The sequence below is a fragment of the Podarcis cretensis genome (genome assembly GCF_951804945.1).
Source record: "Podarcis cretensis genome assembly, chromosome: 4".
In the NCBI taxonomy this organism is placed as follows: domain Eukaryota; kingdom Metazoa; phylum Chordata; class Lepidosauria; order Squamata; family Lacertidae; genus Podarcis; species Podarcis cretensis.
The window spans coordinates 66,541,561-66,565,536 of NC_137173.1; the positions used below are offsets into that span (position 1 = coordinate 66,541,561).

Genomic DNA, 23,976 nt, shown 5'->3' on the forward strand with positions numbered 1-23,976 from the left:
ACCTATAGTTACCAATTCACTCATGGAAATCATCCTGTATTTATAGCAGATATTTACGTTCTATGTATAAGGAACAGTTATTTGCACTTTTAACTTAATAAAGCTCATGTTTGGTCCTTGTTTTTCACACACACACAAATTAAAAATAGTTGAAGTTAACACATTCAAATAAATTCTGCCTATAACTATTATCTCTGTTAGATTGAAAACATCTCTCTCTCTCCCCTCCCCGAATTTATAGATAATGATGCTCTTTGCATTTGTTTTCCATTATGTATGGGCAATTAAGTCGGTAATTTGTCTATCTTAATTAGAGAACTGCCAATTTGAATATCTACCTGCCAAAATGTTGAAGTGAGCAAACAGTTTATTTATCCCTGCTCTTCATTCTAGATTTTTCACAGTGAATTATGCTGTGGAACTGTTTCTCCTGAGGAAAACTCTGGAAGTCCAGTTGGTTGAGTTCTTAGAATTACTCCAGACCATATACAGAAATAAACCAAGATGTCTGCATGGTCTTCTCAATTCAAAACAGAAACATCAACTTCTGCAAGTTTGATTACCACTCAAAACCATGACACCAGATTTCCCATCCCTATAAACTAGTGGACCATTCTTCTGATCACTTGCTGCACGGCTGCTTAGAGTGGAGCACAATTACTGCACTATTAATGAAATATTACAACCAATGGTGCTGGCATGCTGGCATCATGCATTGACCTAGAACATTAGGTTGGTGCTGCCATGGTGGCTATAGCTGCTACTGACGGCTAACTGGAGTTGTGACATAAGCTGGCAGGACACCAAGGAAGGGGAGGAGGATCCCAGCGAGGGGTGTAGCCATGACTGGCACACACCAGGACAAGCTGAATATGAGGAGGGGAGATTGGGGACTTAGGAGGTACTCATAGGACATTGGAGGATGTTGATGGGCTTGCAGACAGTTCACAGGATCCTGGGGAAGGAGAACATCACCAGAACCAGAGGTGCCCACCGTCTTTGTAGACACAGCGGAGTCTGAGGTTTTGCAGGAAGTGTGCTCCAGGAGACTGAGCAAGGGAACATAGCCTAGTTCAGTAGTAGACCAGGTGAAGATCATGAGATTCGTTAGGTCTGGAAGGATATTTGTGGTCACTCAGCTGGATCAAGCTCAGGGCAGGTGAGGGTCACATCAAGTGGAGAGGCATAGCTGCTTAGTAGGAGCAAACTCAAGACCACTGCTTGGTTGCCTTGGGAATGTCACTGGACTGTGACTTTGGGACTGACCCCATATGTTCCAACCCTGGATTTTCTGCAGAGGTGAGAACCTAACCTTATGAATTGACTTTGGACCTTGCTTGTTATATTGGACTTGGACTGGTATTTGACCATTTGGACTGTCTGACTACACTCTAGTGTTGCCTTTGGGACTGTGTGCTACCAGGACTTGCCACCAGGTACACCAAGGTTCAGGACAGGTTGTACAAATGCCCTGATTTCAAGAGTATATGCTTGGTGCTAGATATGTGAGACTGAATGCAGTTTCTGGTGGTTTACAGGGACGTGGGTGGTGCTGTGGGTTAAACCACAGAGCCTAGGACTTGCCGATCAGAAGGTCGGCGGTTTGAATCCCCGTGACGGGGTGAGCTCCCGTTGCTCGGTCCCTGCTCCTGCCCACCTAGCAGTTCAAAAGCACATCAAAGTGCAAGTAGATAAGTAGGTACCGCTCCGGCGGGAAGGTAAATGGCGTTTCCGTGCGCTGCTCTGGTTTGCCAGAAGCGGCTTAGTCATGCTGGCCACATGACCCGGAAGATGTACGCCGGCTTCCTCGGCCAATAAAGCGAGATGAGTGCCGCAACCCCAGAGTCGGTCACGACTGGACCTAATGGTCAGTGGTCCCTTTACCTTTAGATATGTGAGACTGAATGCAGTTTCTGGAGGTTTACAGCTTCTCTGTGGCCTAATAGGTTTTTTGATGGAGGCAGGGATGGTTTGGGGCTGTTGTTGAGGATCCACAGGTCTGTTGACATGCTGAGGCCTTCCCATTATGTGTGGCTTGGGATTTAGTGGCTTTCCATGACAACCAGGGGTCTGTTTCTAATCATATCGGGTCTCGCACACTTGGCAGGTCATATGCGTGATTTGGTTTTTGTGTTTGGCAGAAAGAGGCTAATATAAAGGAAAGATGCTTACTTTAATGCCTTTGTCATTGACATACAATTTCTAGCAGGATTTAGGCTTACTGAATGACCTGTTAAAATGGCAAATCCTAGGGGCTGATACCTTTGGGGAACTTTCTTATTGAATTGCTGGTGGCCTTAGGAAACATAGGGAATCATGGATAATTGACACAATCATTTGGAGACCCCTTAAGTGATGAAAATGCTAAGCTGTTATATTCTGAAATCTAATATTTTATTTCCTAAAATTAAAATGTTAATTTAATGAATGAAACATTTGGACCTTAAATCAGGTAAATGTAGAGTTGTTATAATCCGATAAGGAACCGTGGCTAAATATTTATCTAAATCATTTTTATTTTAAAAAATATTCAAGAACTCCATAATACTAGCAATCCAAGACTGACTGATTGAAGGTGAGAGACTTAATCAGCAGATAATGGAACAAAGTCATCACAGCAAGCAATTAATAATTTTCTATAGAAGAGGTTGGAACCTGGGCTTAACACTCAATTGGAATTAATTGGCACTATGGTCACTGAGAAAATATATTTTCTGCTGCAATAACTGTTACCAAAGAGACTTGCAAATGAAGTCTATGGCTTGTTCAGTCAGATTAATCACAAATCTTTTGCCATAATTTCTTATTTATTCAATTCCTTTCTTTAATTTGCTTTCCACAGTATCTAGATCAGGCATAGGCAAACACGGCCCTCCAGATGTTTTGGGACTACAACTTCCATCATCTCTAGCTAACAGGACCAGTTGTTAGGGATGATGGGAATTGTAGTCCTAGAACTTCTGGAGGGCCGAGTTTGCTTATGCCTGACCTAGATAATCTATAGAGCTAAGTTCCTAAGAATCTGGAAGGAATGTCCCCTCAATATCCACTAAAAAGCTCATTCAATTCATTCACAAGTACTGCAACACAGGCATAGCTTGGACACTGTATTTGTTTGCTTACATTCTAAGCAGTGGAGTAGCATGGGGGGCCACTGCCCTGGGCACATTTTTGAGGGGGTTCCCCCCCACAGTTACCTCATCGAGGGAAGTTGCACTTTTGGGGCTGGGGCGATGGTGGCAGCAGCTCCTTCTCCTTATGGCCACCCCTGGGCCAGCCAAGAGGGAAGGGTGTATCTGCCACTTGGCCACAGGCAGTGGAGAGGTGGCAGCACCCCCCCCCCTGATGCTGAGATCGTTTGCAGCTCTACCCCCTCCCCCCAGTCAAGCCTGACCTAGGGGTGGAATTGGAGAGGTGGCGGTGCCCCTTGCAGCAGAAGTGCCTCTCTCTGAGACGCCCCCAGCACACCACACCCACACTTGCCACGGCGCCAGCCACCAATCCCAGCCAGTAATTGGGGAGCCAATGTCCCTGATTCTGAGCCTATAGTGGGTGGATCTTTGCTTGCTGTATAGCAAGTTTTGGGATCTCTACCTTTGCTATAACAGTATAATTTTCCTAAGGAAGCATTTATAATGATAGAAGGTCTTATGTTTGCCATGGAGCAATGGACACTGAGGAAAATTGAGAAGGTGCTAAATGCTAGAAAGGAGTTACATTTTTCTCTCCAGACTGCCTTCCCCCCCCAGTTCCATTTTCTTTCCTCTCTCCTTTTGTTAGGGAAGCCAGAATTTTCCAAGCTAGAGTTGTAACGAATCCAATACATGTTTTCAGCCACACACACTTCTGTACTCAGTTCCAAAAGTGGTCTTCTGAGCCAGGATTTGTCTCATGAGAGCATGATGAACACTTTCCTCCTTTCTTGTTGCAACGTACTTTCACTAAGAGTCCATAATTTCTTAAATCTACCCATTTAGATTCTTCGTTGGAACTGTAAAAACATGTTTCTGAAATCAGAAGGTACAGACTTTTGAAAATAAGGCTTGATGAGTCCATTGACAGTCAACAAATAAAACGAAGTCATGGGGGTCACCAAACCTTTTGGGTATGTGGGCACATCTGGAATTTTGAGAAAGTGCTCTGGATGCCAGTCACAAAACATCTGGTGAGGGTGTGTGGCATAACACAAAATTGCTGATATATGGCACAGCATGACAAAAAATGGCTGCCATTTGTAAAAGAGCAAAAAAAGAGAGAGCTCCCACGTTGCTTCCTGAAACTATCTCTGTGATGGCTCCATCTAGAATTTTGTTGGGCTGAAGACTAATGAGGACAAAGAAGAAAATGACTATTACTCATACTTAACTAAGCACAACTACAAGGGTAAGTGATTAGGTGTTTAGCTATGTGATGCTGAATGTTATGAGTTAATTCTGTTCTATCCTGATTTCCCTTTGTTTTTGTTTAAACTAATCCATGAACCAAGAATATGTTGTAGATATTGCTGCAACACACACACACACACACACACACTGTGTTAATATTCCTGAAAACATGAGAGTGTGAAATAAGCTTTTGAAAAGCATAAAAGCCTCAACCCTGACTTGTTGCAATCGAGGAGATAAAAACATGGACCATTTCCCCAAACTTCCTCAGAGAAAATCAGAATGAGAAGAAATAATAAGAGGGGAACACATGTTTGTGCCATGTCATCTCATTAAATAATGCGCAGCCCTTGGTTTCTTTCTTTCCTGCAATAATGGTGAAACAAAAGTGTCTCTGATCATATGCCACTGGCTGTTTACATATGACAAGAATGGGATTGTGAAGAGCCCCATAACCCAGGCTTTATATACCTTATCCTGGGAACCGTAAAACTGCCTTTCAGCAAAACAATGCACTGTACACACCTGAAAGCATTAGACTGGAAGAGGGTTGTCAAATCACTGGAAAGGGATTTCTGTGCTTGAAACACGAGCTTTGCTCAAAAACCAGGGAAGGGAAGAGACAGAAAAAATGTCAAGGTCATAGCCAATTGCTTTGATAAGCAATAAAAAGGGGACATGAGAATGAGCTAATGGCAGGGGGACATTAAAAATTAAAAAGGATGTATTGATTTAAGAGGTGCTATCTCAAAGGCTAAGTAGCACCAACTATTGACAAAAAGGGGGATTGTGCATTTCAGACAATGCATGCAGTAGCCCACTGGTGTTTATCAGGCTTTCCCAGTTGTCTTGTAAATGTTACCAATTCTATATTTTAGCAGGGCAGTTTGCTTCTAGTTTTTAAAAACATCATAAATAATGATAAAATGGACATGTCAGCATTTTCAGAAGTCACTGCAAATGCTTCTTTCAAAAACAAAGAAGTCAAGAAAGTGGAAGGGAAATGAAGAAATTATTTTGGAAATATCCCTTCTTTAAATAACCCATGCCAAAAAGAAAGGCTTTTTTAAAAAATCAAATATTTATTGGCATTTCAATAAATTGGGTGACCTCCTGCCTCTTTGTGTAGGAAACAGGATTCTGGCAGGCACAGCTCACTATGTTGCAGGGAGAAAAAATGTGTTTGCTGAATTTACAACCTTTTCACATAAGGTTTAGGAATCTCATTTGCCTTTCATCAGAATCCATTCATCATAGAATGGTGGTCAGGAGAATGGCGGCCAGGTACACAAGAGGGAGTGAGATTTGCTTCCAAGGGTCTGATTATGTGTGGAACAGCACAAAATACAGTGGTACCTCAGGTTACATATGCTTCAGGTTACAGACTCCACTAACCCAGAAATAGTACCTCGGGTTAAGAACTTTGCTTCAGGATGAGAACAGAAATCGGGCTCTGGCGGCGCGGCGGCAGCAGGAGGCCCCCTTTAGCTAAAGTGGTGCTTCAGGTTAAGAACAGTTTCAGGTTAAGAACAGACCTCCGGAACGAATTAAGTACTTAACCCGAGGTACCACTGCACCTGGTATATGTTTCTTTCCCTTATGTTGTGCGACAAGTATTAACTTCCTAAAACAGATACGCCGCCTGGATTAAGAACTCTGCACATGGGGAATACACGTGTTTGTGTGTACATGTGTGTTTCCCCCTCAAGTTAAACCGAAGTACTTGCAGCCTTATTAGTGACATGTTTTATTATCTAACCTTAGTTGAAGCAATTTAAAAATGCTGGTTTCTTAAAGCTTTAGCAAAAACTGGCAAACATCATAGTTTGGGGCTCCTTTGCCTTTTAATTCATGGTTGAATCATGAGATGAGGATAATGGTAGCATCTTTTGTCTGTTGTTTTTTCTGATGTTCCATCTACAGTACCACCACTCTATTTGTGACTCTACTTTGTGGTATACAGTATCTCATGTTCTGTTCTTTAGCATAGGCAGGGGTGTAGGGTTACAGGAGAGAAACGGTGCTCGCATCATCTCCCAGTTCAACTGTAACTGTAAATGTAACTCAAGGGCAGCAGTTCTAAGGCAAATATATAAAGCTCAATAGTAAATTTGCTTCAGGCCCAAGCTAATCTTGATCTCCTGAAACTGTACAAACAGTGGAGCAAGCATATTTCATATCTGTCAGCTGTCTTAGAGAAAATCTGATATCCCTATAATAAACTATTTTTATAGTAAGTTTTGAGTGTTTATTGCAGAGTTCCCCGCTGAGGACTTGCATAAATCAAACAGAACTTTAGTGGTAGAATGCTGATGCATTTCAGTGAAAATTAAATGCATGAGTCATGAGAAAATGTATCTAATTTCCAGAGGGGTGTGTCTTTGTGTGCACTTAAATAGGGATGGGGTGAAATCGGATTATTTGCATGTAAATGCACAACTCCCTAATATGTACATTCCAAAACTATATGAACCAAAACACAGCCACCCCTTGAAATGTGTATGTGAATTTTTTTTCTTAAAAAAATGTTTAGGAGAACTCTCATTTTCCTACTCATAATGAAATACTGCCCCTCAATGAGGCCAAACTCAGAGTCACAAAATGTTTAGGAGTATACGTACCCCAGGGAAAAAAGCACTGGTAATGTGTATGAACAATGCATATATTACAGTACTGTGTGTGTGTGTTTCATATGTATACTTCATGTATGAAAATTCAGTTGCAGTTATGTACGGTACATCAGGCAAAACTGTATACAAAAATGTGTATATTAACTGTTGACATTTGTTATAGTAATATACTATATCTTTCCCCCCTTTTTTCCTGTTCCTTTTTTCCTCTTCAGTTAAAAAAAACAACAATTTCTAAGTGTTGTATTTAATTGTAAACATGCCCACCCCCACCCCAAATGTGTATGTTAGGAGAAATTTGCTAATGGATTTTCATAAGTACTTTTTAAAATTGTAAAGTGATATGAAAAGGTGGAGGGTGTTAAAGCATACCACTTTCCAGTGGTGCGGAAAAGAACTTGGGTTGTGGTGCCCATGGAATTTCCCATCAGTTGGAGAAGTTGGGAGCATATAACACAGGTTGGTCCAACTTTTCATACCAAGTGGACTGCAAGAGTACTTTGACATGGAACTTGCAGGCCGCACACTGCCTTGTTGTTGCTGGTGGTGGTAAGCAAGCTCAAAATTTGACAACAATGCGCCCTTCAGCCTTCGTGCTGTGGGAGACGGCGCATATCTTTCATCCTTAAAATGGCCTTAATAAATGGCCTTTATTATGGCTTTCCTTCCTGCCTACCACCAACTCCCTGGTGGTGGTGGTGGGGAATAGACAGTATACAACAGAAATTTACTCAGGATTAGTATATGCATGTAACACTTTGTAAGGACTAATTCCAGAAAGAACTCCCTTGCCTATAATTCTTTAGCTGTGCTTGCCCTAAGTTCTGCAGCAATAGAAATACTTCCACTGATCTGAATGAATGTGGAAGCTCTGTGCCTGCCCTAAAGCACAATCCTTTCTACCGTCTTTTAGTTTCTTTTTCTGGGTTTGTTCAAGTTAATGATTGACAACTCCTTAAGCAGTTCCCAAAAACATGACCATAGACAGATTAATGCAAGGCAGGAATATATTAAGGCCATTTTTTAAAGTGTAAACAGCAGGTAGCAAATGCCCACTGACAAGCAAATTCAGATAGCATTAACAAATTCAGATTGTATTAAGCAACTTATTTTTATGCAAGAGGGAACTGACATTGAAAGGAGAACTGTAAGCTGTGAGAAGCTGCGGTTAGAAAAAATGGAAGCAACAGCTATGGTTACAAAAAATGGAGGCAAACTTTTCTTTGTGGCTGTTCTGGAAGAGGAAAAAGTGTGTGTGTGTGTGTGCGCGCGCACAAGCCCAATAGTTGGTGCAACTAGTTCTTATCAAATTAAACTCTGATTTAGAGCAATGCCTGAACCAGACCAGGGTATAAATACATATGGTTTAGCCACACCTGATCTAAAGATACATGATCTCCCCCAATGCTTTTTTTCTAAAAAAATGTTTTGTTGTTGTTGTTTAGTTGTTTAGTCATGTCCAACTCTTTGTGACCCCATGGACCAGAGCACGTCAGGCACTCCTGTCTTCCATTGCCTCCCACAGTTTGGTCAAACTCATGTTGGTAGCTTCAAGAACACTGTCCAACCATCTAGTCCTCTGTTGTCCCCTTCTCCTTGTGCCCTCAATCTTTCCCAACACCAGGGTCTTTTCCAGGGAGTCTTCTCTTCTCATGAGGTGGCCAAAGTATTGGAGCCTCAGCTTCATGATCTGTCCTTCCAGTGAGCGCTCAGGGCTGATTTCCTTAAGAATTGAGAGGTTTGATCTTCTTGCAGTCCATAGGATTCTCAAGAGTCTCCTCCAACACCATAATTCAAAAAATGTTTAGGGGTACTCTAATTTTCCTACTCATATCTAAATACTGCCACTCAATGAGGCCAAACTTAGCTTCACAAAATGTTTAGGGGTATGTGTACCCCTGCATCACCCCCCCCCCAAAAAGCACTGATCTTCCCAAAGCTGAAGCAACATTGTGGACTTTTGGTGGATAGATATGATGTAGTAGCAGCACCATGATTATATATGTCAAGTTAGACCATTGGTCCATCTAGATCAGTATTCCCTACACTGGCTGGCAGCAGCTCTTCTGGCTTGTAGACAAAGATCTCTTCCATCCCTATCTGGAGATGCTGAGTATGGAAGCTGGGACCTTCCCAATCTAATTTTTTCTCTTCATAATATTGTATTGTATTCTTCAGGATAGAATCTTGTATACTCATCCATTCTCGGCTGTTTAATAGTTTCTTCCAAGTAGGGTATTTTGTTTTGTTGTTTAGGTTTCCTTTGTGGAAACAGACAGCTTGCTGAGCTATAATACATAGCTGCTGATAGGATTAAAGTTAAGCACAAAAGAGATCTTAGTGAATTCTGGTAAATTTACTAATCTTGGTAGCAGATGGTTCAGATCATCTCTTTGTTCTGTGGTTACATGATTATAGTAAGCAAAGGAAACTTTCAAGTGCTGAGATTTGTTTTGAGTTTATTTTTATTTTTTGTGTACAGAGTCTGCATCTCATACTTTAAAACTGGAAAACACTAAACTGAAAGAACGCAGAAAGTTTTTATTTCATCAGTAAACCAAGCTAAAGGAAGTGAAATCAAAGAAGTTTGATTTGTCAAATATTTCATTGTCCTTTAGACAAAAATTAAAAATGTTTGTATTGGAATGTGTAATTTCTGCTGTTTTTAAACTGGGTTGCATTGATTTTTTAAATTGTATTCCCTTCTTAGTTTTTGTTATGTGATTATTGTATTGTACTTTCATTGATATAAACTCTTCTGAGTGTTCTATGAAAAGAGTGGCATTACATATACTGTAGATAAATAACGTTTCTAGTCCAATCCTATGCATGTCTACTCAATTAAAACCTATTTAGTTCAAAGGACTTTATGAGAGTGTGTACAGTATAGGATTGGATAAGCTGTCACCTATTTTACTTCCTTATTGTTCCCTTGAACTAGCTTTCCCCAGGTCCCTGTCAGCAGATCTATGCAAGGCCTTCAGGCTTCAAGCCCTATAGAAAGCCCTGAAGACATACAATTCTAACTGGCTAAATAATGACTGATGTTTTACGGCCAGAATTGTGACTTGTTATTGTTCTGGAAAGGGTTTTCATTGGCTGACTGACAAGGGGTGGGATATAGTTGCCATATAGTTATTTTGTAATTCTCATTGTTCCAAGCCCGTTTGTGATATTTTTGTGTTGATTCCAGTACAGTGGTACCTCAGGTTACGTACTTAATTCGTTACGGAGGTCCGTTCTTAACCTGAAACTGTTCTTAACCTGAAGCACCACTTTAGCTAAAGGGGGCCTCCTGCTGCCGCCACGCCGCCAGAGCCCGATTTCTGTTCTCAACCTGAAGCAAAGCTCTTAACCTGAAGCACTATATCTGGGTTAGTGGAGTCTGTAACCTGAAGCATATGTAACCTGAAGCGTATGTAACCTGAGGTACCACTGTACTGATATGCCCTCACCCCCAGCTTTGCTATGCTGTTTGCATACTGAAATAGGGGCCATTTTGACAACTGGAGCAAAAGGTCAAAAGAGCAGCAATATGAAATGGATTTTCTTTTTCTTCCCATTTTAAATGAGTTTTGCAATATGTTACAAAATATAAACATTGTTATACATCCTGTATAATACCATTCAATACACATAGGCTTTCAAAGAGAGAGAGAGATAGAGGCTGAAACTATGGTTGGAGGTTATTCATTTAAATTACCCTGATTAATATATAATCATATTAAGCTTATAATTTGTTGTTGTTGTTTAGTCGTTTAGTCGTGTCCGACTCTTCGTGACCCCATGGACCAGAGAACGCCAGGCACTCCTGTCCTCCACTGCCCCCCGCAGCTTGGTCAGACTCATGCTGGTAACCTCGAAAACACTATCCAACCATCTCGTCCTCTGTCGCCCCCTTCTCCTTGTGCCCTCCATCTTTCCCAACATCAGGGTCTTCTCCAGGGAGTCTTCTCTTCTCATGAGGTGGCCAAAGTACTGGAGCCTCAGCTTCACAATCTGTCCTTCCAGTGAGCACTCAGGGCTGATTTCCTTCAGAATGGAGAGGTTTGATCTTCTTGCAGTCCATGGGACTCTCAAGAATCTCCTCCAGCACCATAATTCAAAAGCATCAATTCTTCGGCGATCAGCCTTCTTTATGGTCCAGCTCTCACTTCCATACATCACTACTGGGAAAACCATAGCTTTAACTATACGGACCTTTGTTGGCAAGGTAGCTTATAATTAGTAGCTATATAATCAAACTATATTCCAGTGGAGTTGCCTACATATAGTAATAACAAAGAGGTCCCTACTATCAAAAACTTGTAAACCATAACCTCAAAACCCATTATATTAGGGTTTACTGCTGAATGTATTGTCGTGAGTTTGGGAGATTCCACTGTTGAAGAAGACAGGGAAGTTTCTTGGTGAGTTAACGGCCCTTCATGGATCACTGCCTTGCCGTGGCGAAGGGGCTTGAAGAACTCAGAGAAGCTATGAACTATGCCGAGCAGGGCACCCAAGATGAAAAGGTCATAGTGGAGAGTTTTGACCAAACGTGATCCACCTGGAGGAGGAACCGGCAAGCCACTCCAGTATCCCTGCCAAGAAAACTCCATGGACAAAGACAAATACAAGTCATTAGTATAAGAAAGGAAGAATAGGTAGGACCTCTAAGTCACCTGGCTGGTATTGAGAAAGACAAAAGCCAGAGTTGTGTGTGTGTGTGTGTGGGCTCAGGTTGAATTTTTGTGTAAATAAACCATATATCATAAAAACATCTGTCTCCACTGTTCCTCATTCTAAGGAAACCAAACCCTGGGTAAGCGCAAGGAAACCCTGGAATCTCACACTGCTTGAAGATTGGGTGGCGTGCAACAGTATTTTTTTACTTTATTCAATAAAATCAATCCAATTTGTCATAAAGTTACATTGTCATTGTTTTTCTTCCCTGAATCGATCTGTTAACTTGGCCATGAAGCCAAACTCCAATACTTTGTTAAGCCATTCTATTTGCAGATGGTACAGCCAAAACTCTCCATTTCTCCCTACATAACCTTCTAGCTGCTGACAGTATGTAAGATTTCAAACATTTATGCTCCTACTTCACCAAACCTTCCATGTAGTTAACGAGAAAACAAACACAGGATCCATCATTAAGGTAAACTCTCTATGGGCACTGGTGGGTGCTATTATTCTTGGCACAAGATCAGAGTTAAGGCAGGAAGCATTGTTTTCATTCTGGTTTTGGTCCAGGGCAAATGTCCCCATTCACCCCACCCTCTAAAAAAGCATCCATGCCAGCCACATACCACTGGTACAGCCCAGATATAGCTTTACTGTTTTATTATATTGGTGGATTCAGTTTCCAAGCATAACAACATCCCTCTCTCCAGTCCCTCCCCACCTGTACTCTGAACTGAGATTTTTTTTTTTTAAAGGGACGACCCACCCATGAGGCTTCAGGTGACAGGATTCACAGGGGCAGCAAATCCTGATGTAGATCTTTATTCCTCTCTTGTTCCTGATGTAGATCGTCACTCAACCCTTCTTCCCTGGAAGAAGTGTGGCACCATTTGGAGGTTTGCCTCAGGTGCCAAAATGTCTTAAGCCACCCCTGCTCTGCTGATTGAAGTGTGGCAGGTATCTATAAAACCTAGAATCTTCTTTGTCATGGCCCCTCAGCTATGCAAGTGCCAAGTATGGTTTGTTTTGTACACGTGGATTTTTTTGGCTCTGGAAAATGTTATTAACATTTTAGTCACATTCAAATCAATACGAAAAGCTAACTTTTGTGCCATTACCTTAATTTAAAATGCAGCCCATTATACTGTGTGGTTAGAGAGCTTTGCTGTGTGCAATATAAATTTAGAAATGATTTACATAATACACATAATCCAAGAGCACTTGCATTTCTGTTGAGGGTGACTTATGCAGTTGGACTGGGAATAAAACATGGAAGCTTAGTCAATTAGTAATGGAGATCAGTTGAAATGAGGGAAATTATTTTTACTGGAGAACGATGAAATTGTACACTGACTAATGCGTAATTACCAGCAAGTAATAAGCAATGCACAAAGAAATGTTTAAAATATCACTGAACATATTTTGTGTTCAAGCAGATGCTGTAAATGGGAAATACTTTTTAGTAATCAAGCAAATATATTTTAAAAAACAAAGTAGTCTTGCCTGCTGCAATTAAATGCAGCTCTTCAAGTCTTCAAGCAGATCCTGTCCAGTCATGTTTGGGTGTTCCTTGTTCTGTCTGAACATCTTGCTAATGTCAGTTACATAATTAGAATTTGTGGCATTGATGGATGCAGGTGTTGAAGCTACGTCACTGCACATGAAGAATGACAAAAAATATGCAATCTGTGGCTAAGATTAAACTATAAATTATAGTGGGGAAAAATCTTGTTGAAGTGTTGCTTTGTCACACTTGGTAACAAAAGAGCACAGGGCTTGCAAGTGTCCATGTACATAATTGCAAACTAAATAAAAACTTGCTAGAATCTTTGGTTTGTTGCATATCTGGGCTTTAAGGGTGAGGTCTATACATACCACTTTTCCCTACTGCTGATTCCTCCCTCCTTACAAGGGTAAGTTTGTTTGAGAAAGTGGTAAACAAGCAAGAAAGGCCTGCAGAATGCTCCCCTGGATAAACCAATTTGGTGGCTTCTTTCCTGCTTTTTGAAATTCCATATGTCACTGGCAGTATTTCACACAGAAATAGCTGAAATTGTTGTTCTATTAAATCTATATATTGCTCATGGCTTTGTAGGGTCAGTATAGGAATAAATTTAGCTGGAAAATGGTACAGAAAAATGAAAACTGCACAATCCTATACATGTTTACCCTAAAGTAAGTTTTGTTGAGTTCTGTGTCGTGTCCCTCAACTGTCCCGATTCAATCAGGACACCCCATTTTGGGGTGGGTATAGGATTTCGGTCTTTCACATACTAAACTCTTACAATTTCACTAATGCAAATCTTGACTGTCTCTTCTATAAATCATGCTGTTAAAAATCTAGCTGCCCAAATATGATGCAACAAACCATTGTGGATTGAGGGCTCAAGGGATGGACACATCCTATATTTCAGTACTTACTCGGGTAGACCCACCTTCCTAGTCAGGGTTCACAGTACCTTAAGGCCAGCAGAGGACCACACATGCACCTTGCCTCCCTCCCTGGCAATAAAATTATAATAAAAGTAAATTCAACAACTAACAACTTGCTGCCATCACACCCAAACCAGCTGCCTGAGGTGATTGCCTAATAAAAACCTGTACTCAGCCATGAGTGACTATTGATTTTTTAACAAAATGTATACTTCCCATCCATCCTCTAAAAATACTTTTAAAAACCATGCCACAAATATTGCACAGGAGCTTTGACAATTAAATAGATCGTTTCCAATATTATATACATTATGCTATTTTTTCCACTTTATTATGTTTATCTGGATCACAGCCAAAATGTACTGTTTCAATAAAACAAAATCTTTTGTCACAACACTACAGCTACTATAAGAATTCCTAAGTGTTCCATATTGTCACTGCTACTTTAAAGCTAACTTGTGTACATTGAAGAGCTGGTGATCATATATACTGTGCAATGCCAGCTTAGCTGGTACTCTCATTTTCCTACTCATATTGAAATACTGCCCCTCAATGAGGCCAAACTTAGATTCACAAAATGTTTAGAGGTATGCGTACCTCTGCGTCCCCCCCCCAAAAAAAAGCACTGCTGAAAACAAACAAATAAGTCCGTGGCATTTTGAAAGCCATAAGATTCTTAAAATATTGTCTTCTAGGTCCACTTACGTAGGCCTGCCTGCCCACAACCAGCCAAACTGGCCTTGGCTGATACTTATATATAAAAGTGAAACAAAATAAAAAAGAGCACATTTATATTGGGGACTTTCATAATTGTTTGCTTGTATTCTTTTAAAATAGTGCCATTTCCAGATAGGCTGTGCATTAGTTCTGACTTCTTCTTTAACTGTATGTTTTAAAATTATTCTAAGAGAACTGGTGTTAAGAAGGCAGACATTAATTTTATCGTTCTTGGCGTGGCTATATTTGCACAGCTGAATATATTGTGCCTGTATTTTACACTTCTGTATTTTTTTCAGGGCTGTTTAGAAGATACAGCTTAGATTGTCAGTCTTTCATGCTAAGCCTTTTCCAAAAAATGTACAGTACCTGGTGCAGGAGTTGCCACCCCAGCACCTATGGGTGCCATGATGCCCACAAAGGCTTTCACTGGTACCCCTAACAGGAGACCCAGACTCTGAGCTTTCATTTTTTTAAAGAAGTCTCTAATCCTCCTAGAAAGAAAGAAACATTTGGAGGGCATCAGGTTGGGCAAGACATTATTAGATGGTCTAAACCCCTCACCCAACTCAATGATTTTAACACTGGATGTGTGTGTTTGTGTGTGGGGGGGTTGTATGATTACTCAGAAAGGCACTTGTCATGAGTAAATGTGGCAGAACTGGTGTTCAGAAATACTGTCACACACTAATAAGAACAGTCTGGTATATTGACTGGTGTAGCAAAACAGTGTGTTATATTTTCAAATAAGGATGGGCATGATAGATGTGTAAAAGCTTATGCATCGTACTAGAACTTGGGATCATGCAATGAAGCGGAATGTTGGAAGATTCAGGGCAGAGAGAGAAAAAGCACTTCTTTTGTACAACATCATAGTTAAACTATGGAATTTTCTCTCACTAGATGTAGTGATGGCCACCAGCTTAGATGACTTTAGAAGAAGTTTGGCATGGAGAATAGCTATTGATGGCTACTAATCATGTTGGGACGCAGGTAGCGCTGTGGGTTAACCACAGAGCCTAGGGCTTCCCGATCAGAAGGTCGGCGGTTTGAATCCCCCCAACGGGGTGAGCTCCCGTTGCTCAGTCCCTGCTCCTGCCAACCTAGCAGTTCGAAAGCACATCAAAGTGCAAGTAGCTAAATAGGTACCAATCCAGCGGGAAGGTAAACAGCGTTTCCGTTTGCTGCTCTGGTTCACCAGAAGCAGCTTAGTCATGCTGGCCACATGACCCGGAAGCTGTACGCCGGCTCCCTCAGCCAATAAAGTGAGATGAGCGCCGCAACCCCAGAGTCGGCCACGACTAGACCTCAGGGGTACCTTTACCCTTACCTTAGTCATGTTGGGTATGTTATCCTTCCATCATTGGAAGCATATTTTTGGGAATAGCACATGAAGGGAGTGCTATTGCATTCAGGCCCTGCTTGGGGGCTTCCTATAGGCATTTGGCTGGTTGGCCACAGTGAAAACAGGATTCTGGACTCGATGCATCTTTCGCTTAATCCACCAGGGCTGCTTTTATGAGTAGCAAAGGAAGGAAGAAAAAACCCACTAGTTCATGTTTGTACCTAAATGTAAATAAACTGTGTGATAGCCTTTGGTCAAACTTGGGTCCTTGTCCAACTATGACAAACTATAAATGTCTTCATCAGTTGTCTGTTGGCATGAATTTACACTTAATACCAAATCTTGTTGTTCTCCCTGGAATTATTGCTAGCAAAACAAAATCTGCTTCAGATTTGCAGACAATGGATCCCCTGACTTAATCAGAACAAAATCTCAGCAGGAAGCCCATCGTGATCAAAAAAACAACTCTTCCAAGTACATAGAGACAAGTTGCTTCCACAGACTAGCATCAACCAGATTTCTGTGGCTGTAGCAGCACCATATTGCCTGAAGTGGTAGCACCTTAAAACACCATTAGTAATTAGTTTTAGAGTTATAAAGAGCAACGGTTTGGAACAGAACAGGCTAGGAGGCAATGTTCAAAAGGACACAGCTCATAAACCATATTTCTAATATCTGAGTGGTTGTATCATTTTTGCACTACACAGCATTTTTTGATAGCAAAATATTACAGTTAAATGGTTGATCCAAGTACCCAAACTTCAGTAACAAACTTGGCCATGTTAAATGCTGTGCAAGTTATGAAGAGCTACAGGCTGAAGCTGTTAGTAAGAGAATAGGAACTCTTTTTTTAAAGTATACACAGACACACACACACACACACACACACACACACACACACACCGCATTCTCTCCTACTCAGTGACCTTGAAAACAATGTGGTATGAGCTTAGAAGTACACATAAAATAGCAGGAGCTAGTAAATATGGAAGGGACAAATGGGCTTGTAAACAGAATGACAAATAGATATCTATAGTGACGGTGTTACCAACAGAAACAAGGGCTTTGCAGAGTATTGAGGAACAGCAGCATAATGTGACATGTCAGTGCAATACCATCAAGAGAGAACTGGCACCTTGTAACACCACCACTTCCCTAAGCTGTTGAAAGGATAAAATCCTTGCCCTTTTTGATATATATGCATCTGGTTCTATCATCTGGCATAGAAAGATATAAACGGCATTGAGTGTTCTGAAAACAGGCTTGAGTCTCAGTGACTCAAGACCAAAAGTGAACACACGCATGAACACACCACAAAGAGAAGAAAAATGTTAAATTCTGAGAAATTTGGAATCTAGTCCTGATCATTTCATTTTATCCAAAAAACTGTAGTCTCTCTATTGTTTATAGCTCTCACTGGCATAATTTATCATGCCTTCAATTATTTAAAAAAAACAGGTTTCCTTACACTGAGTCATTTATACTGAGGAAAAAATTCAATGGCTTTTAAATAAAGAATTTTAATAAAAGAATAATAATTTTATTAATGTTTAATTTTTTATATAAAACATATTTTAGATATTAATGATATCCATTTCACAGATGCATATTGCTACTGACAAGCTGTGGCATATATGAAGTTAGGCATTTCATAAGTTGTTCATAGCGTATCAGACTCTGGCAAACCTTATAATAAGAGCCTAACCTGGGTTTGAGGTTGCTAGAATTGATAGCTGCACGCCAATTCAAACTAGAATTGAGGGTTACATAGCAATAAATTCATATAAAGCATGTGTTTTACATCACTATGGATTGCAGTGAATCTTTTCCCCACCACCGCTGGTTGCCCCCAAACTAGTAGACTCTAGCTGCTTTTTTCCCCTAGTGAGAATTAAGTCTACTTGGGAAGAGGGAACAGCCAGATGCAGTGGTTTGCAGGCAAAACGTGTGACTTTAGGTCCTATTGATTTGTGCCAAGAAATGAAGAGTGACAGCGGGATGTGGGTGGCGCTGTTGGTAAAACTTCAGTGCCTAGGACTTGCTGATCGTATGGTCGGCGGTTTAAATCCCCGCGGCGGGGTGAGCTCCCGTCGTTCGGTCCCAGATCCTGCCCACCTAGCAGTTCGAAATCACTCTTAAGTGCAAGTAGATAAATAAGTACCGCTTTATAGCGGGAAGGTAAACAGCGTTTCCGTGTGCTGTGCTGGTGCTGGCTCGCCAGCTCCAGCTTCGTCACGCTGGCCACGTGACCCGGATGTGTCTTCAGACGGCACCGGCTCACAGCCTATAGAGCGAGATGAGCACGCAACCCTAGAGTTGGACACGACTGGCCCGTACGGGCAGGGGTACCTTTACCTTTACCTATGAAGAGTGACAATAACTTAGGCATGACTCAATTTTGCCATGTCTAATTTTACCTTCTGTATTAATTCACAGCACCTTTTTTAATGTATAGAAGCCAATACATGTGAAGTTTTGTTTGTACAGACTTGGCTGGCTGAGCTGTTTAATGGATGTACACAATGTCACTCAGCATAGCTTGGCACAGCCCACACTGTTCCATAAGTTTCCAGCACTCCCAATTTGAACTTGTGCCTCCTCCCTCATGTTAATTCCAGTTTTAAGATGTGAAGCCAACACATGATCTAATACAAGAAATTCAGCATATAGCTTTTTTTTTAAATTCACAAATTGTTTCCAGATTAATAAGAGCATTTTTGTTGTATTCTTTGGCTTACTGTCTTTTGACCCAAATCTTCAAGAGTTTTCTGTCTCCAAATTTCTTGCTAATACCAGTTTAGCAATAGCCGACTAATTGCTCACTATACATTGTCATTTTAAAATCTGAATATTAGTTTGAAATTATCTCAGTTGAGTTATCCTTAGTCCAGCTGATTTCCTGCATGCAAATGGTTCCAGTCTGTTATATTTTGGTTTACAAGATCACCATATACGTGCAAAAATCATGTTTAACAGCCCCTCCCAACTGTTACCAAATTTATTACTGTACCATCTTAGAATGTTTTGCTGGGCATCACTGCTACAATGTCTTATACAATTCACAGCACCTGCTGCAGTGAAACCTCTGATAGCATGGACCAAATTAGATATGGTATTCTCATGCAAATAGTAGATGTTGTGGAACCCTATCCAGGGTGGGGGCAGGATGTATGAAAATGGCTTTAACCCTTTGTATCTGCTACAGTCCAAATCCACATTCCATTTGCATTGGAAGGAAAGTACCCACTTGCACCAAATTGGTGCTTTTCTCCCAATGCAAATAGCAACAAGTTATGTGTGATCGGGACTGGGCCATGGGAGGGGCTTTCAGTAATGCTTCTATTTAATTTGGCCCTCAGTGCCAGAGTTTTCACTGCAAAATGATTTTTTAAAACCCTTGCAATTATTATGAGTGATATCAAATTAAGTCATACTCAGGTCTCCTCTGAGTATGACTAATGTTGGATACCCTCTATGTTAATGTCATATGTAGTTGGGACCTGACTGCTGAAGAAGTGTGGTGCCATGAAATGTTCAGTTGGCCTGGCCAATGAAGAGCTTTCAGTCCAAATTTTGTGAAGGAAGGAGATATTGTCAGCTTTGTGAGAAAAAAAATGGAACACAGAACAAGGATAAAGACTGGGAAGGGGTTGTGGGGCCTCGGGAAGCAAAATGGACAGGACATACAGAGCCAAGGGAGCTAAAGGAAGGATGCAGAAAAGATAACAGACCAAGAAAAGAGAACCTAAAGCCTAAAGATGGATGTTGGACTACAACTTGCATGAGCCCCAGCCAGCATAGCCAATGATTTGGGATGATTCAAACTGTAGTCCAATATCTGGAGAGCCACATGGAGAATGATGTTTAAGAAAAAAGGGCTCACAGTACAAGATGGGGAATTTAGTGAAGGCTAGTTCCCTTTGAACAATCTCACAGCACTTCATGTCAGAGGAGCTGTATTTTTTGGGGGGCGGAGGAAGCTAGGGTGTGCTAGGCAGGCCCACTGGAAATTGAGGTCATGGCAATGCCATATATTTAAAGTGCATTTAACACATTTAAAGCACACAGCTTCCACCAAACTACAGTTCCTAGAATTCTTTGGGTAGGGGAAGCTATGTGCTTTAAATGTGAGTGAAATGTTTTAAACATACGGTGTGGATGTGCCCTATGTGGCAAAAGGAAATGGTTTGAAAAGGACTAGGCAATGGGAAATAAATGTGCAGGTGAATGGAGGAGTTAAGGTAAAAAACAGATCAGGGCTCTGACTACTGGAAAGGAGTGAGCAGGCAAGAAAGGTTGGCAGGGTCTTTTTTTTTTAGCAGGGGTTGGGAGTGAACTGGGGTAACTGCCACACATGGAGAGAGAAGGCCAGATAAAAAAATGACCAAACAGAACTCTAGCTGTCTTCACACTCCCATTTACTCTGCACCCAGGGTGCTCCCACTGTTGGTTTGGAAAGCAGCATACATAGCCAAAATCTGTATCTATCCTGTTATTTCTTGACAATGTAGTATTGATGCATTTCCCCCCAGCCAACTTTGATCTGAATTGAGACAAAGGACCACCTAGCTGTGTTTTAAGCTGGTAATGTGTACACATTCTCTGCTTCAAACTATGTTGAAAAATGTTATTTTTCTTTCCAAAGCAGTGATACTCTCCACTGAAAATGTAATCACAGGACCAGAAGTAATTACAGTACAGTACAGGTTTTAGTTTCATCCTGTGCATTTACTGGGCTACTGACTTCACACTGGAGGGATCTACTCTAAAACTCACTCAAAGAGGCTTTGGGGTTGTTGTCATGCCAAGTGGATAATCTCTTCTGTGACTGAGTGAAGATTCAAAGGCAGTTTCTGATTTGGCATGGGGTTGCTTCTGCTGTTCAAAGGAAAACAGTTTTAAAAATCCCTTTGACATATTTAAGTCCTTGGATACACCTACTGAAACTCTTGGATCCTGGCTATTATCTCTATGGAGCATTGTATTAGAATTTGCCATTAACAGATAAATGACAGAGACTATCCACAGATGTAAAATATTTTTTCCCTTTAAAATTTCAGAAGGAAAACCATATTAGTTGGGTTTTTGTGTGTGCCTGAAATGATCTTCCAAAGCGTTCCCTAACCTGGTGCCCACCTGGTGTTGTTTGACTACAACTTCCATTAGCCTCAGCCAACATGATCATTAGTCAGTGATGATGGCAGTTGTGGTCTAAAACACCTGCAGGGCACCAGTTGAGGCAGTTGGTCCAGCACAATGGTTCTCAAAGTAGGTGGTGGGATTACCTAGGGGTTTGCTAAGAGACAAGAGGATGCTGAATGTGTCAATGACTATGAGATTTTGAAAAGCTAGTATCACTTGATGAAGTTCATCCATTTAGCTGTATTAGTTAATGTAACAACATCATAGCAAGTGTATCACCTGCCTGAAAGTTGTTTTGGACCATTGTGACAACAAAATGATGGATATTATTTGGGCTTTGCACATACATGTACACATCAAGAAGAGATCCACCACTGAAATTGCTGTCCATCTACACGCAAAGACAGTTCTGTCTGTTTGTGGATTTTGTAGATGTGGTACAGAACTGACAGCATTACTTGTGGGGTGGTCACCATGGGTCTTGCAACATGCTGTGGATCTGGCTTCTAATATTAAGATAAAAGCCCCTGTTAGAGCAAAACAGCTTTTTTGAGTTATTATAGCTGGATTGCTTGCAACTTGGATCCTAAAAAATTGAATTTGCAGAATGCTAAGTGTTCCAGGATAAAAACACTTTGCCAAGTTCCACCCAGAACAAACTTTTATGGCCAAGCTACAACTCCATGAAAATATGTTTACAAAATAGAAATGCTGACAAATTTTTATAAAGGACTATTACTATAACTAGGAGCTTTACTCAGGTATTATCTTCAGAGCTCCTAGGCTTTGGCAACTTTCTTTCCCACCCCTTTCAATCTTGTTTGTACCATCCACTGGAATCTGGATGATGTCAACCTTTCAGCACCTTGGCGTCTGTGTTAAAAACGCTGCAGTCTGTTTGGCCCTGGCCTGATAGAAGCTCCTTTATTTTTAGGGCTGTCACCTCTCTTGGATACCAAACAAAAGGGAGGCTGTCAATTTGCATAGTTAATTTAAAACATGGAACTTGCAAATTGCCTGTTGCTTGGCATTAAGGATACACTTTAAAAGCCAGAGGTAATAAACGTGTAAAGAATAAGAGGTTGTTTTGACATTCACCATGGGTTCATCTCTACTTATTTTACAAGAAAAGTGGGAATTCTGGGGACAATTCTCAACCTATTGGGTCATTATCCAAAACGTTGTACCCCTTGAAGAAACTGCACAGTGCTATTTCATTTGAGTACCAACTGCTGTTGCCACAAACTGCAGACTTATTGTGATGTTGCAAGGAAATTCACAGCAGAAGTGAGCCAGAGCCAGACTGAATTCCAGTTTGCTGGAGAATAAAACTGAGAACTGCAAGTCCTCTAGCCTATATTAGGTTCCCAAGGAATATTCATCAAATGCCAATCTGTTCCAATGAATTGTTCCTCCTGTCCAACATAAATTTAATAAGAGGCAGGCAAGTCATATTATTGATACATATGCAAGTGGAGAACTCATATTAGTTAACTCAGTGTTCTCCAACCTTGTAGTCCAAAAACAGCTAGAGACCCAACTCCCATCACCCCAGCTAGCAAGACTAGTGGTCAGGGATGGTGGGAATTGTAGACCAAAAACAGCTGGAGACCCAAGTTTGGGAAACACGGAGTTAACTGAATCTCAGGTGTCTGGGTGTTGGTTTTACATCTGTTTCAGCTACCTGGTCAGCAAATGTCGTTCATTTAAAAGGGGAGGTGCCTAGGATCGTGGAAGTTTCATTTTTTTTCTTAGGAGAAGCTGCTCCTCAATCATGATACTGTAGCTACCAGTCTGGTGAAGAAAGATACTACAAACGTACTTAGATCTATTTATGACTTCAGGTATTAAGCATAAGAAGAACCCTGCTGGATTGGGCAAAGGCCCACCTACTCCAGTATCCTGTGCTCACAGTGACCAACCAGATGTGCAATGGAGGGCTGCAAGCCGGACATGAGCACAACAGTATTCTCCCCACCTGTGATTCCAAGCAAGTGATATTCAGAGGCATACTGCCTCCAACAGTGGAGGTAGAAAATAGCCATCATGGCTAGCAGAAATTGATTACAAGGCAGCAGAAATTCCCTGCTCTGATGAACCTCTCTTGCTCAGATGAAGTCCTGATTGCGTTATCAACCACAGATTTTCTTTTTCATGCAAGAACCTTCCAGTTGCTAGAAGAATGTATCTATCAATAGTTGCCTTAAATTTCATTATTTGTTCATTACTATCACTGAATCAGTAGGGAAGGGATGTCTGTCTGACTCTAAATACTATAACTATGAGGAAAGAGACCAAAGCAGTTTCCTACCTCCATATTAAATTCATAGATAAATATGGGGCCTGGAAAAAGAAACTGGAATTGGAGGGTGATGACAACAAAAACTGAAGAAATAAAAAGGCAGATTAAAGTCCTGCCAATATAGGGTGTGATGCAAAGCCCCTAGCTTTCAGCATGCCTTCCAAAACAAGCAAATAGTTCAGAATTTTTTTTGTTTTTAAAAATCACATATAATTCATTTCCCCCTCTCTTTTAGGAAAGTGGATATATTTTTTAGTTGGTAAACTTCAAGAACACTTAGCTGTGTCAGCATTATATAACAATTTGTCCTACAAAGGCTACAAGCTGTTGAAATTATACGTAATTATTTATAAT

The 23,976-nt window shown here is 40.9% G+C and overlaps 1 long non-coding RNA gene across 1 annotated transcript in view; it reads right to left on the reverse strand.

Annotated features, from left to right (window-relative positions):
- Positions 1 to 947: 947 nt before the first annotated feature.
- Positions 948 to 23,976, reverse strand: part of LOC307214014 — a 30,889-nt gene continuing 7,860 nt past the window's right edge. Inside the window, exon 3 of the long non-coding RNA XR_013837833.1 lies at positions 948 to 1,049. This is a non-coding gene — a long non-coding RNA (uncharacterized lncRNA). The remainder of the gene's footprint in view (positions 1,050 to 23,976) is intronic.